The sequence below is a fragment of the Rhyacophila brunnea genome, unplaced genomic scaffold (genome assembly GCF_057557595.1).
Source record: "Rhyacophila brunnea isolate RB1 unplaced genomic scaffold, BYU_Rbru_1.0 scaffold_1, whole genome shotgun sequence".
NCBI classification, from domain to species: Eukaryota; Metazoa; Arthropoda; class Insecta; order Trichoptera; family Rhyacophilidae; genus Rhyacophila; species Rhyacophila brunnea.
In genome coordinates this window covers 47,565,884-47,580,108 of record NW_028232751.1, presented here as the reverse complement: position 1 = coordinate 47,580,108, position 14,225 = coordinate 47,565,884, and positions in this window count along the sequence as shown.

Below are 14,225 nucleotides of genomic sequence, written 5' to 3'. Positions count from 1 at the left end.
ACCTCTCTATCAATAAATTGTGTGTTTTTGTTTTTTTTTTTAACAAATATAACGTGATTTTTTATTCAGCCATACGGGAAATGTGTCAATACCCGCGAGAGAAAATAACACTAAATATTAACAGAATGTACGCTGCTACCAAACACTGGTGCTACTTATGTCCAAATTTTTGGCCGCTGTATTATCGTGGTTTTGTTCCTTCTGTAAGTAGGTACGTATCTTATTCATACGATTAAGAAGACGGCTTCTTGACTCAGACGTTTCATCCACATACATAATTTATATTCGCATACAAATTGTATAACAGTGGCGAAGGGTGGACGTAGGCTGTTAAGATCCATCATAAATAGTGCACTCTAAGCTTTGTCAGTCATACGTATTTGTTTTCATTGCAATACTACTACAATAATTTAAAGATAGTGTTGGTTAGTTTTTTAAAATTCAATTAAACTCTGCGAAACCAAGCCGTAATAAATAATATTCTAAATTATGCAATTTAATCATACATTAATTAGTATATTTTATAGATAGAATAATAACGTTTATCTAATATAGTTGGGTTAAGGCAGAATTTAATGAATTTAAAAAATAATCGTTTAACATGTAAAATATGTATTCTTAATCCAATGAAAACAAATAAGTATGAATGAAAATGTGTGCACAATTTTGTAGTATCGCCCAAAGTAGGATATCAAAAGTATTATGGTTTCGTTAAGAGGGGTTTTATTGATTTAAATCTAACCAGTGACGTCCCGTGGGGTTAGGCAGATTGAGCGTCGCTTGTGCGCCACAGTTACTCGAAGGGCGGCAAATCGAGGAAAATCATTTGGAATATATAGAAATTGCTACCTAAACTTAGTTTGTACTAACAAAAATATCTTTACATTAAAAAATTGAACTCACTGGTTTTGTCGGGTTCGCGATATTTAGTTCACTTCCATTGCCTTGGTGACCAGAAACGACACGTGCAGATTTGCGAATAATTTATCTGATATTTTGTTAGTAATGTATCCATACAACACATTTCTTAGATATTGGACTCGTGAGAGAATGATAAAAATAATTTATAAAAAATGAGGCGGGATTTTGGCGCTGCCTAGGGCGGCATTTTATCTAGGTACGTCACTGAAGCTAACCAACAACATAATATTCTGTAAATTGTAGTATGACTAACAAACTTTAATCTACACTATTTATGGCGGGTCTTAACAGCCTACCTTTACCCTTCGCTTATATATATTATTTTATCACTACACAATTAATCTAATGCGTACGTGCATAATCATTTATTTGAAAGTTTTTAAATTGAATAGGTACGCGTAAACACTTGCAAACGTTACTGTCATATTAATTAATGTAGTTTGTACAAATATGAACGCCGCTATTTTTTATGAAATTTTAAGTAAACCTAAGTTTCCAATACATTATAAGTCAACACGTTACCGCTCGACTATCGTGTGTTTGATTAATTATTTAATATAATACAACTTGAAAAATGTGCAGCAGCATTACAACAAGTCTTAGGTAGCCGAAAGATTGAAAGTGACATTTTTTTTATTATTTAATAGTATAATTTGTTTAGCATTTATTCATCGTCATCGCTCGAAAGAGTTATTACAAGAATTTTTTGGTAATTAGTGAAAAATATAATATGAAGAAACCAATAAAATTCATATTTCAAATAGCTCCCCTGTAACGTTGCAAATTGTCACTTAAGGGCGGACGTGCTCAGCGTGGGTCAAAATTGAGCTTTTTTTCTATTTTCAAAGCATGATCCTGGACATACCTTAAACGTTGTAGATAATCTATTTATATAATTTTGAAGCCTAGGTCAATAATTATTATAAAGCAATCATTATTCGTAGGATGTTTATCACACTTGAATGGTCTAAGAGACTCTAAGACATAGCTTATAATGAGTATCTTTATAATTATCTTGACATGTGTTAATCTTGCCCATTTTTTGAATAATAAAATGCCTAATTCTTGTCAAATTTGGGATCACATAGATTATCAATATAATTTTTTATCGTAAATATTTCACTATAATAATGTCGATATAAATTATACTAATAGTTTTATAAATGCGTTTAAAAATTAATAAATGTAAAAAATCTTAACGCCACTGCACATTTATGTACTGAATTATGACTATATTCTAAAACATTAGTGCGAGAGGTTTAAAAGAATACTATTTTATGTAACAAAAATACTTTATGCAGTCATAAAATGTTTAAAATAAATATAAAGGATAATAAGGCTTCAAGATTATATAAATAGATTATCTACAACGTTTAAGGTATGTCCAGGATAATGCTTTGAAAATAGAACAAAAGCTTTTGACCTACGCTGAGCATGTCCCCCCTTAAGTTATTTTGGCTTAGCTATATTGACATTCCAATTTCGTGAAACAGTTGGGGCAAAGTTTTGATTTCGTCTAAATATAAATTATATTCAAATTTATTGCGTTGTAACAGCACACTAATAAGCATCGAATTAATTAGTGCGCTCAGTTCTTAATATTATTTACAAATAGTTTAAAAAGTATTGTATGCACTGGGCAATTGGACTAAGCACACCATGCTACTTAGACGAGTTGCAGTGTGGTTTTATGTCTAGTTTATCTGCTTGACTAATGATAATAATGAAGCTACGTATATACGTTAACTGACACAAGATCGCTATGTAAACGTGCTGTGAGGACCAATTGATTAAGATTAGAGTGAATGTAGAATGATCGTCGACCGAGAGGGGTGAAACTAAAAAATCTATGGGAGGCATTCATCCAGCAGTGTGTTGTATAGTCCATCTGTATAAATAACTCTAAAAATAACTAAAATAACTCTGTTCAACGAAATCGCTTCGGATGTTGATATATTCCATCTACGTGAGGATGAGTATAGGTGGACGTTATTTTATAAATTCTTAAAATAGGGTATGCTTAACTCATCCGGTGTACTTCCTTGTACCTATCTAATTTTTTGTATTTACACATTTATACTGTAGAATCTATCTCTTTTATTATGTACCTAATATTGTTTTAATATTATTTCGTTGTTTCTAAATGTTATGTTGTGAACGTCTTAAGCTTATAATTTGTAATGTCCACTATATGTAAAATAAATGAATTGAATTGAATTGAATTATGTAACCAGGCGAATACATTATGTGACTGAGGGAAGGTCCAAGGGTCAGAACCGGCACCAAATTTTCATAAATATAAATTAATGTCATGTAGGTATTATTTATTATTTTTTATATTTTCAAATGTTTATATTATATAGATAAGTAAAAAAAACTAGATTACTATATTTTCATAAATATGGAAGAAACTCATAATAATATTCTTAGAATCTTGCAGGTATTTTACCCGCTCGAAATTTGAAATTCATTACGTCTTCGTCGTCGTCGTCGGACAAATCCTCATTGGACGTTGGTGCACCGGACATTGATGTGTCAGACATAATATTATGATAATATAACATTAAACTGCACGTGGTTCTTCGCACATACAGGCGACCCTCGACATTCGAACTTTCACACAATTCGCTATTTCTTACATTATTAAAAATTTAGATTTTTGTTGATAATGCAAAAACTATGTGTTTCCATGCAGTTGCTCCTTTCTACTCTTCCAGTCACCTTCTCAAATCGTGTCCGGAAATTTATACGTATGCAGTTCGCCGTATCACACTTCACCGTAAAATGTTGTATCGGAAATATATGACCGTACTTATATTAAAGACCGTCCAACCTCTTTGGAACGTATAGTACTGACATAAAATGCATTCCTAATAAAAAAAACAGTTCTTGTCGGTTTACGCTTTATAAGAAGCAAGCAGCAACCAAATTTTGAAATAGCTTATATACTGGATTATTTGTTAGGTTAGGTAAGATTAGGTTAGGTTTTCATTCTTGAATTCATGATTTTTTGCCAAAATCAGCTATAAAAGTTGAATTGTTCTTATTGAATCTAATAAAATTTCCGATAGTAAGCTCACGGCGAACTGTGCCACGGTGAAATGTTTTACGTACAATTTATATGTTACCTCTCAAATACCTATTTAACATATTCAATGGTATTCAAAAACGTCTTGACAAGTTTATAAAGAAAACACCTGATTGCTAATACGCCTCGTTAATTTTATTATACTCACATAAATAAATATTTTAACGTACACTTTTTCGTGTTTTTTTTACATCCCTCTACTTTCGAAAATTTAACATTTAACACATTTTCAGGAACCAATTTCATGTGAAGGCCGAAGGTTGCCTGTATAGGCAAAAGCGGAATTTGGAAAAAATATTTTATTAATTTGTGATTTAGTATTATTTGATAAGGATCTTACGTAAAATAAAGACCAGTAGATATCAAATTTGGTGTTAGGAAAATTCTTCGCCCACAATTATTATTCTTCTCCTACAATAAAATTCTTCCTGCCCACAACTATTCTTCAATTCAAAAATTATTTTCATATTAAAAACATATTTATAATAAAAAATGTGACTGAAGTATAAATAGATATACAAGAAATAGCATTAACAAAATTTTAAACAATCTGTAAAAAAACATTACAAATTAAAATAGTTGCATTTCTAGCAATAATATATTTTTTCTATATATTGTGAGGCGAAGAATTTGCGATCGAATGATTGTGGACGATGGGTGTCTCTAAGCCAGTGGTGGAGAACCTATGGCACGCGAGATGATTTTGCATGGCAGGTGGATGTTTTATTTTGAAGAGAAAAAATACTCTTCACAAATAATCATTACGTTTAATGTAGGTAAATATGTAATTGCATAGAGGTCGGTTCTCATTCTTTATGCGTCACATATAATATTATCGCACTCATCTTATCAGGGGGCGGGGGAAACCGCGCCGCGAACCTCTCAGAGACCACTCATCTGATTGGAACAATTCTAGTAACAATTGGTGCGTAAAACCAAACTAAGTAATACAGTCATAAATAATTTCATTTCTACCCACAAAAATGACTTGGTGAAGATAGTAGTAGTAGTTCTGGCAGACAGTTTCAAAGTTGGTGGACCGAAATGTATGGCGTAATTGAAAATAGTGATAAAGCTATATGTGTGCTATGTTGTGTGAGTGATCATCATTTTTTAATTGAATTTTAAAAACTACTTTTTTCCCCCATGAACGTGAGACAGTTGAAAAATAATATTTGGGAAATTTTGACACGCGTATGTAAAAAGGTTCACCAATCCTGCCCTAAACCCATCAAATCGATAGCACCACATATTTAGATTAGTACAGCTTTTAAAATATTATTGTAAGTGTGATTTATTAATGTTAATGTTTAATGTTAATCACACAATATAAACACTGATTCCAAATATATGCCACGTTGATATATACCACATAATATATTTAAAACTAGTGGTAATTTAATAATTTGATATATACACACTCGTACAATACTTGCAAGGTTGCTTTTTATTTCAAATTCATTAGGAATCAAAAACAAAACTACGAGACCAATCAGTGCGCAATCTAATAAAAATGAAATTTATAATTATTAATTAATTCAAAATTAATAAATGGCATTTAAAATTAATTAACACTAGGGCTAACGATATGATACCTACTAAATAATACTAAAGCATAATATGTCGATACCCTAGTTCTATAGGGAAACAACTTAAAATTTCAAGGTTTTGAGTTGATACTTAATGCCATTCGCTGTATAAAGGACTTTTCTTTATTAGGTATTCAATAAAATAAAAATATTCAAAAATTTCTTCGATGGGTCATAAAATTGAATAACCCTTTCTGGGATTAATCATTAATTCAATAATTATAAATGGTAATGTCTGGGTTGATTATTTATTAAATTGTAAAATTTCATTGTGCATTGATAAGTTCATTTGAACTAAATAAAAATTAAACACATTTACTTACAAATCAAGACTTTAACATTGAAACGAAAATTTGTGAAAAATTTTCAAAATTCATTATCTTAGGTATTTTGAGTTGTTTCCCTATAGACCTAAGGCTAAGGTATCCATTTATTTTGAAACATGCGTTTTTGTCCGGTCGCACTTATGTCTGATGATGAATTATTATCAATGCGCTAACGTCCGGTGTGAATTTGTCAGGTAACCAAATTCGCATGCTCCAATAATACCATAAAGTTTCAATAGAGAACTTCTACATGGCAGAATAGCTGGTAAGTTGTATACCGAGAGCCATTTTCTAGAAACGGTGTACGTTTCACAATTGCTGAATCCATTTCGTTTGTGTCTAAGTCTCGTTTCGATCAAAGAGATGCACAATTTTGCATTATTCGAACATCTTCAGCAGTATCTTACATCTGACAGTATTATTATAGTGTACTTCCAAGTAAAGCAACCATTCTGTCAAGCGCAGATATTCAAAAACTTGCAACTACGTTATATATTGCATAATAGAGATAGTTCGAATGAATTAAATATTATAGTAAATTAAAATAAATTAAAGTAAATTACCATATTATCTCCTAGCATCTGGACCTTCACAGAGTGGTAGTTACCGTTTTGCTATTCGTATATATTTAATTAAGCTTAACATGAACTAAAACTCACAATTTGATAGCTTTCTTGTGTTATTAACACTCCCGTTACTGTAATGTCACCTAAGGTTACATAATCCATTAAACTGGAAAGATTTCAGTTAATATGCACATCGTCATCTCTACATATCGGCAATTCCTAAAATCATTATTGATACATCTAATAAAAATGTCATTATTTGTTTGAGTCAATTATGGTAGCGCTAATCTCATACAAATTCTTTACCCACCTTCCACAATCATTGTTGGCAATTTATAAACAATTAAGTTATCTTCAGACCATTAAACGTTAAGACTTGTACTAGTTCGACCGCCTATATCGTCATCAAATAAGTACTTAATTCAATTACAAGTTACCTTTAGACCACGAGAGCGTATAGACTTGCATTAGTCTGACCGCTATAGCGTCATCAAAGCAGTAATTAATATCAATCATAAATTTATTACCCACCCATCCGCCACAAGTACATTGTGACCGTGAGAGCCCAGCGCGCCCGCCATCTCAACATCAAAATGTTAGTGCTTGGATTGATTTCCTATAAACGCCATCCCCCAGTATCCAAATCCTCCCCTTCCTATATTCCACCAAAAAGTGCCGCCATTATTTTCAAAATCGATAGCATAATCGAGTAAATACATATTATAATCGAAATATCTATCTGTCAGATTTCATTTACCTAACATAGAAAATGCAAATCCACAAATTTCTAACAGAGCGTAAATAGATAGATAGATTTTAAAGTATGTGCGACAAAGACAAACGTACTCAATTGTGAGCAAAATATAATATGAAAGTAATGGGGTGAGATAAATATAATTAAGTAGTACCTACTATGAGTTGTTGGCTGTAAGAATGTATAGAAATACTCGTATGCTTGTAATTAAGTTTTGATGCATTTTTGATCATTTTATAGATAAAAAAATAGCAGATAATGAAAATGAAGCCATACTAGACTTATTTATGTTGCTAAAATAAGCATTCCCTCTTTATTTACTGTAATGGTGACATCACTAGAACGGATGAAATTTATTAGCATCGTATAGGGAAGGTTAAGAAATCACGTGACACAAAAGCAAAGGCTGATATTGTTACCCATTCAACCAACGAATTGAATCCTTGCACAGAACAACAACATATTTTTTTAATCAGCCGTGGGATTGAATCAAAAACCCACGGATTCAGAGGCAGCCGCTTTTCCAACTAAGCCTAACGAGCCTAAATTGAAAAGACCGCGTCAATTCTTGTGGTTAGATAGTAATGGTTGGTTGGGTGTCAGTTGTTTCAGAAACAGGGGATTTCGTTAAAAACACTGACATATTAACAAAAAATCTTAGATGCTAGAATTAAAAATGTAACATAATATGTACACTGAACTATCATTATTATTACGATTATTTAGATAAACTATCATGAAAATCTGATGTGTCCTACGTAATTAACAAACGGTAAAAATAGCTACCAAATATTAATATTGCTTATTAATGTGCCAAAAACCAATTTAATAATACAAAAATGCGGAATTATTTAATTATCAAAAATGGTCTTATTAAAAAAAAAAAATTCGTTTACACACACCACTTAGGTGGCATTCTATTTCCACGGGCGAGTGACAATAATACTGTCGGTTGTAAAAGGCTCTAGGTACCTACATATTTAACACGGACCCCAAAGCCCCGTGTGTTTTCAACAGACGATACGTGACGTGAATAAACGGTGCCGGCGGTTGTTAGATCTTTGTTTGAGGACGTGTCCTACAATGGGTGCGACAGATTCTTTCACACCATAAGTGAAAAAAGCTGACAAATGCATACTTACTTATATTATTTAACACTTTCACGCGTAAAATAGTAATCAATTGTACAGATAGCTAGTTAATATTACCTATTATATGAAAGATACTTTTATTTTATTGTATCAATCCTCCATGTATCTATCTATGTTAAAAATAATGGTAATTTTTATATTAAAGAATAATTCTCTAGTCGCACTACCTAGATCGGATAATAATTAAATAATTATTATCAGATATTTGATACCAATCAATATAAAATTAATCATTATCATCATCAGCCTTAATCTATCCACTGCTGGATGAAGGCCTCTTCAAGCTGCTTCCACTTCTCTCGGTCCTGTGCATTACGTTGCCACGTACTTCCGCAGAACTTTATCATTTCATCGATCCAGTGGCCTCTAGGTCTACCTTGCGGACGTTTTGTACTTCTTGGATACCACTGGATGATTTGACTAGATTTGTCCAACGATTTTCTCTTCTTCGAGCTATGTGTCCAGCCCATCTCCATTTAAGGCTTTTAATAAACTCTATTAAATCCCAAACACTTTTGTCTGCTTCCTTATCCACTCATTTATCTTTTTGTCCTTTCGCGTTATGCCCAGCATGCACCTCTCCATACCACGTTGTGCTACTCTAAGTTTCTGGATCACTCTTTTACTTAGGGTCCATGTTTCACACGCATATGTGATCACGGGAAGCACACACAGGTTGAACACTTTAGGCACAGTGAAGGTCACTTTTGAAGGCATTATTCAGGCGGCCAAAAGCACTCCAGCCTAGCTGATGGCGAGGTGGGACTTGATCCCACATCCATCACATTCCGGCCTATTTCTACGTCATAATATGCTTTATTCTTGAATATTGTGAATTATTTATTTAATAAAAATATAAGCAAGTGCAAATAGGTACGTGAGAGATCCTAACACAATTTAGGAACGAAGGTGAATACTCAGTGTTTATTACCTTGATTCAAAATCACCAAATAAGGTCGTATACGTATAACTAGGACGCATACGTTATTGGTTAATATCGTCGTGATTAGGTATGTGCAGATACTTATTTTATGTCCTCTCGCTGCAACCGGCTCCATAATCGATGCTATTATGTTAGAAGCGGTGGTCAAGGTTTGGTTCGGAAGATTTTAGGTTCCCCATCTCCACCCGTTAGGTAATTAATGTACAGCTATGGATTTGTAACGTCACCTTCCATGACGCTTCAAATGTGTCTGAAAGAAATGATTTTATGTACTTCCCCACTTTACTATCCCGCACGGGACTTTTATTACAACCATACACCACGGTGCAAGAGGGGGCTCAAGAGGAGAAGATTGAAATATAATCTAGTATCAAAAGGACATCGGCGTCGTTAGGACGTTAATTTAAATCGATATTTTCGCAAAAACCACTAATCATCGGAGATTTTATTTAAAAAAAATATATATTATTGGCATTGTCGGCAGTCTTACACATTATTATTTGATAAACAACTGCACGTGTCCGCCGATCAGAAAACAGGGCTGTCAAAATATTATATCCATTAATATTTTTAAAATGTTAATTTCGTCATAGTATTATTATTACCTAATTCAAATTGAGCGTAGGTTGATACTCAAATACTATTATAGTATGTTTATGATTTCGAGAAAATAATATGATGATATATAATCCATATCAATTATTTGAAAACAATACATTTGCATGTAGGTACATGTATAATATAGTGAAAAGGTCAGATACCTGTTTAATTTTCAAGATAACATCAAAATTTGTATATACTTACCTAAATGAAGAATATTCGACATTCATGAGTGAGCACGGCTCAAAGCTATGAAAATGTGTTTTTTTCAATTTGAAAATATTTTAATTGTGTATTATTTTATTACAGATTCATAATACGTTATATAACTAATACAACATACTGTTTTTTTCTATGAATAAAAAAGACTGGAAGGAACATATTGTGTCACGGCAATCAAGAAAGACCGGAAAATATGGCCAACAATGCATGATACACAAACATAAAATACACAAAATTACCTATTTTAGTTTACCGCACACGTGCAGACCACACGATATTTGTTTTCGCAAAGTCATCGCTTTCCAAAATGGCGAATTTGGTTGCCAGTTTTTATGGCGATGAATCAGTATGTTCCTTCCTGTCTTTTTTTATTCGTAGGTTTGTTTACTATGTACACCAAGAAATTTCCATTTATAAAATCCAAAATGAGTTTTGGAATATAATGCAACTAAAACTAGAAAAATTCTATCATGGGTGTTTACTTCTTGAATTAGTTGACCCCAGAAACAACAGGTCCATTCCACTACGTGAACCACAGTGGATATTATGCAGGGTCCACATTGGCAACATGTCGCCGGCAACCTCGTTAAATTTTACGATAAGTATGATAATTATCGTAAAATTTATCGAGGTTGTCGCGCGACATGTTGCCAGTGTGGACCCGGCATTAGATGCACAAAACTTGAATAAAATATATTATAAATAAAATTTAAAAAAGTACAGTATAATTAATTGCGTCGACAGCCCTGGCGTCGCCCGCCAGTCGGATGGTCTAATAAAAAAATAATGTATCTAGTGACTGTATGTTAATAATTATTTTTAGGCACTCATGATATAAATTATTTCGCCCATTGCCTTTACATGCAATAATGGTTCTACCTACCACTTATTTCACTAGTCTAAAAGTGAAGTTGCGCAGTCAATAAAAAGTCACTTTCTTTTTATAATAGGCAGACACTAAATTCTACGTTTTAAAAAATATGCATTAGAATTAAACAATACCTATTATTTTTAATACGTATGTCCTAAACATTACAAATAAACACTATTCATTATTAATGTTTTTTGGATAGCACATGAAATAAAAATGTAGGTAGATATGCATTTCAACATCCTTCGTATGTTTAATTCTCGGACAATTTCAGGTTAAAAAGTTATTAATATATTATTAAGTTTATATTGTGGCAACCACATAATTGAAAATGTCACCATCATATTGGTTGCAATACTTTATCCCAAACAGTTGATTAACAAATTGAATTTAGTAACATTTACGTACCTACCTATATTAGAAGATATTATTTTTTGGTCACCCCATTCTGTCTTCACGTCGACCGTGTTTGTGATTTAAATTTAATTTAGAGACCATTTACATTTGACACAAGCATTGTCGGCGACCTTTGTATATTGCTAGTAGACCAACAATTCCGGACCACATATAAAAAAATCATATTTTCAATTCTCAAGGGCAATTCTGTAGAGCTTACCCAAAAAAGGTTAGAGTGGGTCAGCTAGTGTCTGTGGCATAATGTTTATTTAGAGGAGTCTATGTCTCAAAGTAATAATATAAAGAGAGTGGGTATTGTTCAGAAAAATGAAGCCATGCTTCTTGCGTATAACGTACAGTAGAACCTCATTTTTATTATTATTAACTTAACTATGAAACGTTATCGTTATACCATCATGAGTTGCTTTTCAGTACGGCTACTAAATTTAAACAAAACGTAGTTAACCATATGTTCTACTAAATTAACTAAAAATAATTAAGTACCAATAACTTTATATTTAACACAAAAAATGTGCTCGAAGTTTTTAAATGAATGTAGTCATACAAATCAATATTTACCGGCGACGCGCACAAAAATATTTAATTCAGAAGTAGAAATTCTATCTTACACTAACGCATATTGCGCAGATATAAGCGTGCTGCATGCTTTATTACTCGCACGTATGGTTCGTTTTTGTTCAGGCCTTGGTACAGTAACGTCCCGGGGGGTAGGCAGATTGAGCGTCGTTTGGGGGCGGTTGTAACTCGAAGGAAAATCGAGGGAAATCATTTGGAATATATAGAAATAGCTACATAGACTTCGTAATAACGAAAATATCTTTCCAATAAAAAAATCAGCTCAATGGTGTTGTCGGGTTCGCGATACTTAATTTACTTTTTTTGCCCTTCGACGTCTTTATTTGTCTGATATTTTGTTAGTAATATATCCATACAATACATTTCTTAGATATTGGACTCGTGAAAGGATGAGACAAATAATGTTTATAATGTATAAGCAAATGTGGCGGCATTTTGGCACTGCTTAGGTGCGGCATTTTATCTAGGGACGTCACTGCCTTGGTCTATGACTATGTGCATTTCTTTCCAGGACCCGACAAAAAAATAAGCACATTGGCCGAAATCCGATGAAATTAAGTCCCGCCAGCACCAATATGCTCTCTAGGTATTTGGGAATTATTTATGTTCAATAAATGATGCTACATCTTGAATATTGTGAATAATTCATTGAATAAAATATTTTTAACGAAATGTATTGTTTATGAGTATGAAATTTATATAGGATAAAAAAAGTTTGTAATTATAACGGAAATATAAAGTCTAAAGATAATAATTAAGAGGGGATGAATACGAAAGATGGTGGAAACGTATAATAACGAGCGAAGGGATATTCAAGAAGGAAACCAGGAAGGGAAGGAAGAAATAATTGTATCCCAAGTAGCGTGGCGCGAAATAATGTCAATTCAATTCGCTTCAAATGAAATAAAATAACAAACAACAATGTGTTTTGTTATTTTTGGGATAAAATAACTCAATTCACGTCCATGACAGTTTTCGTGTCGATAAAGCAAATTGACAGTACTTTATAGTGCGATATTTCACACGACGTTATAAAACATTCTTTAACAATAGTTAGATGTTAAGTATATATTTTTTTTTTTTGTTTAAAATGAACACAATATATATTATGCCTAATTCCACAGAACAGATAATAAATAGAATACCGATAGGCTATAATTCAATACGCCACATGTTGCTGCAGGCTTTTGAGTGTCCTACGAAAATGAAGCACGCATTATGCACGTGCAATAGTGTGTGTAATACACCAACATTAAATAAGCGTAAATTCATAAACCAAGAGCAGTTTTCAGTATTCGACGTAAAATGTATTCTTGACACGTGTGTAAGTTTAACACGGATTCTTCCTTACTCGAGTCGGTTACCTGCTATCGCCTTACCCGTTATGTATTTCATTTCCCATTATTTCCGAGTTCCCTGCCTAATTCAGACCATGGTATAATATATAATATTATTATATGAGTGCAACGTGGCATGAAAAGGCGCATGTTGGGCATAATGCGTAAATATCACAAAATAAACCAACGAATAAAGAAACATACAAGAGTACGCGATGTGATAGAGGTCGCTAAGAAGATGAGATGGCAATGGAATGGACATGTCGCCCGGCGAGTGGACAACTGCTGGACAATTAATGCCGTCATACAGTGGTACCCTAGGGGCACTAAACGCCCACAGGGACGCCATAAAACCCGCTGGATAGACGAACTCATGAAGTTCGGTGGATGTACGTGGCAACAAAGAACTAGGTGTCGAGTAGAGTGGAGGGAGCTGGGGGAGTACTTCATCCAACAGTGGATCATCCCTGACTTATAATGATGATGTATACATCAATACGTAAAACTATTCAAAAGTTTACAAAATTGTTTAAGAACATTTGAAATGGTTTGATGCAAATATCCATGTATTTTACCACGTTTTTATTAGCTCGTACTCTTGTTTGTCCGGTTTTCTTGTACAGTACACATTTTTTCTTGTTTGTCCAAGATTTTTAACAAACTTTCCGACTATCTAGACATTTTAAACTTTTAGAATATATCGGAACACGACGACAATGCATTCTTTTAATACTATTGGCCATCTTTAAGCAAAATTGAATTCATTTTCAGTTAATTCTGTTTTGTATGTTTCGGAAAAAAATCGTTAAAAGTAATATTTACTACTCACTATTATTGGTTGTTAAGTGGGTCCTAGCAACTGAA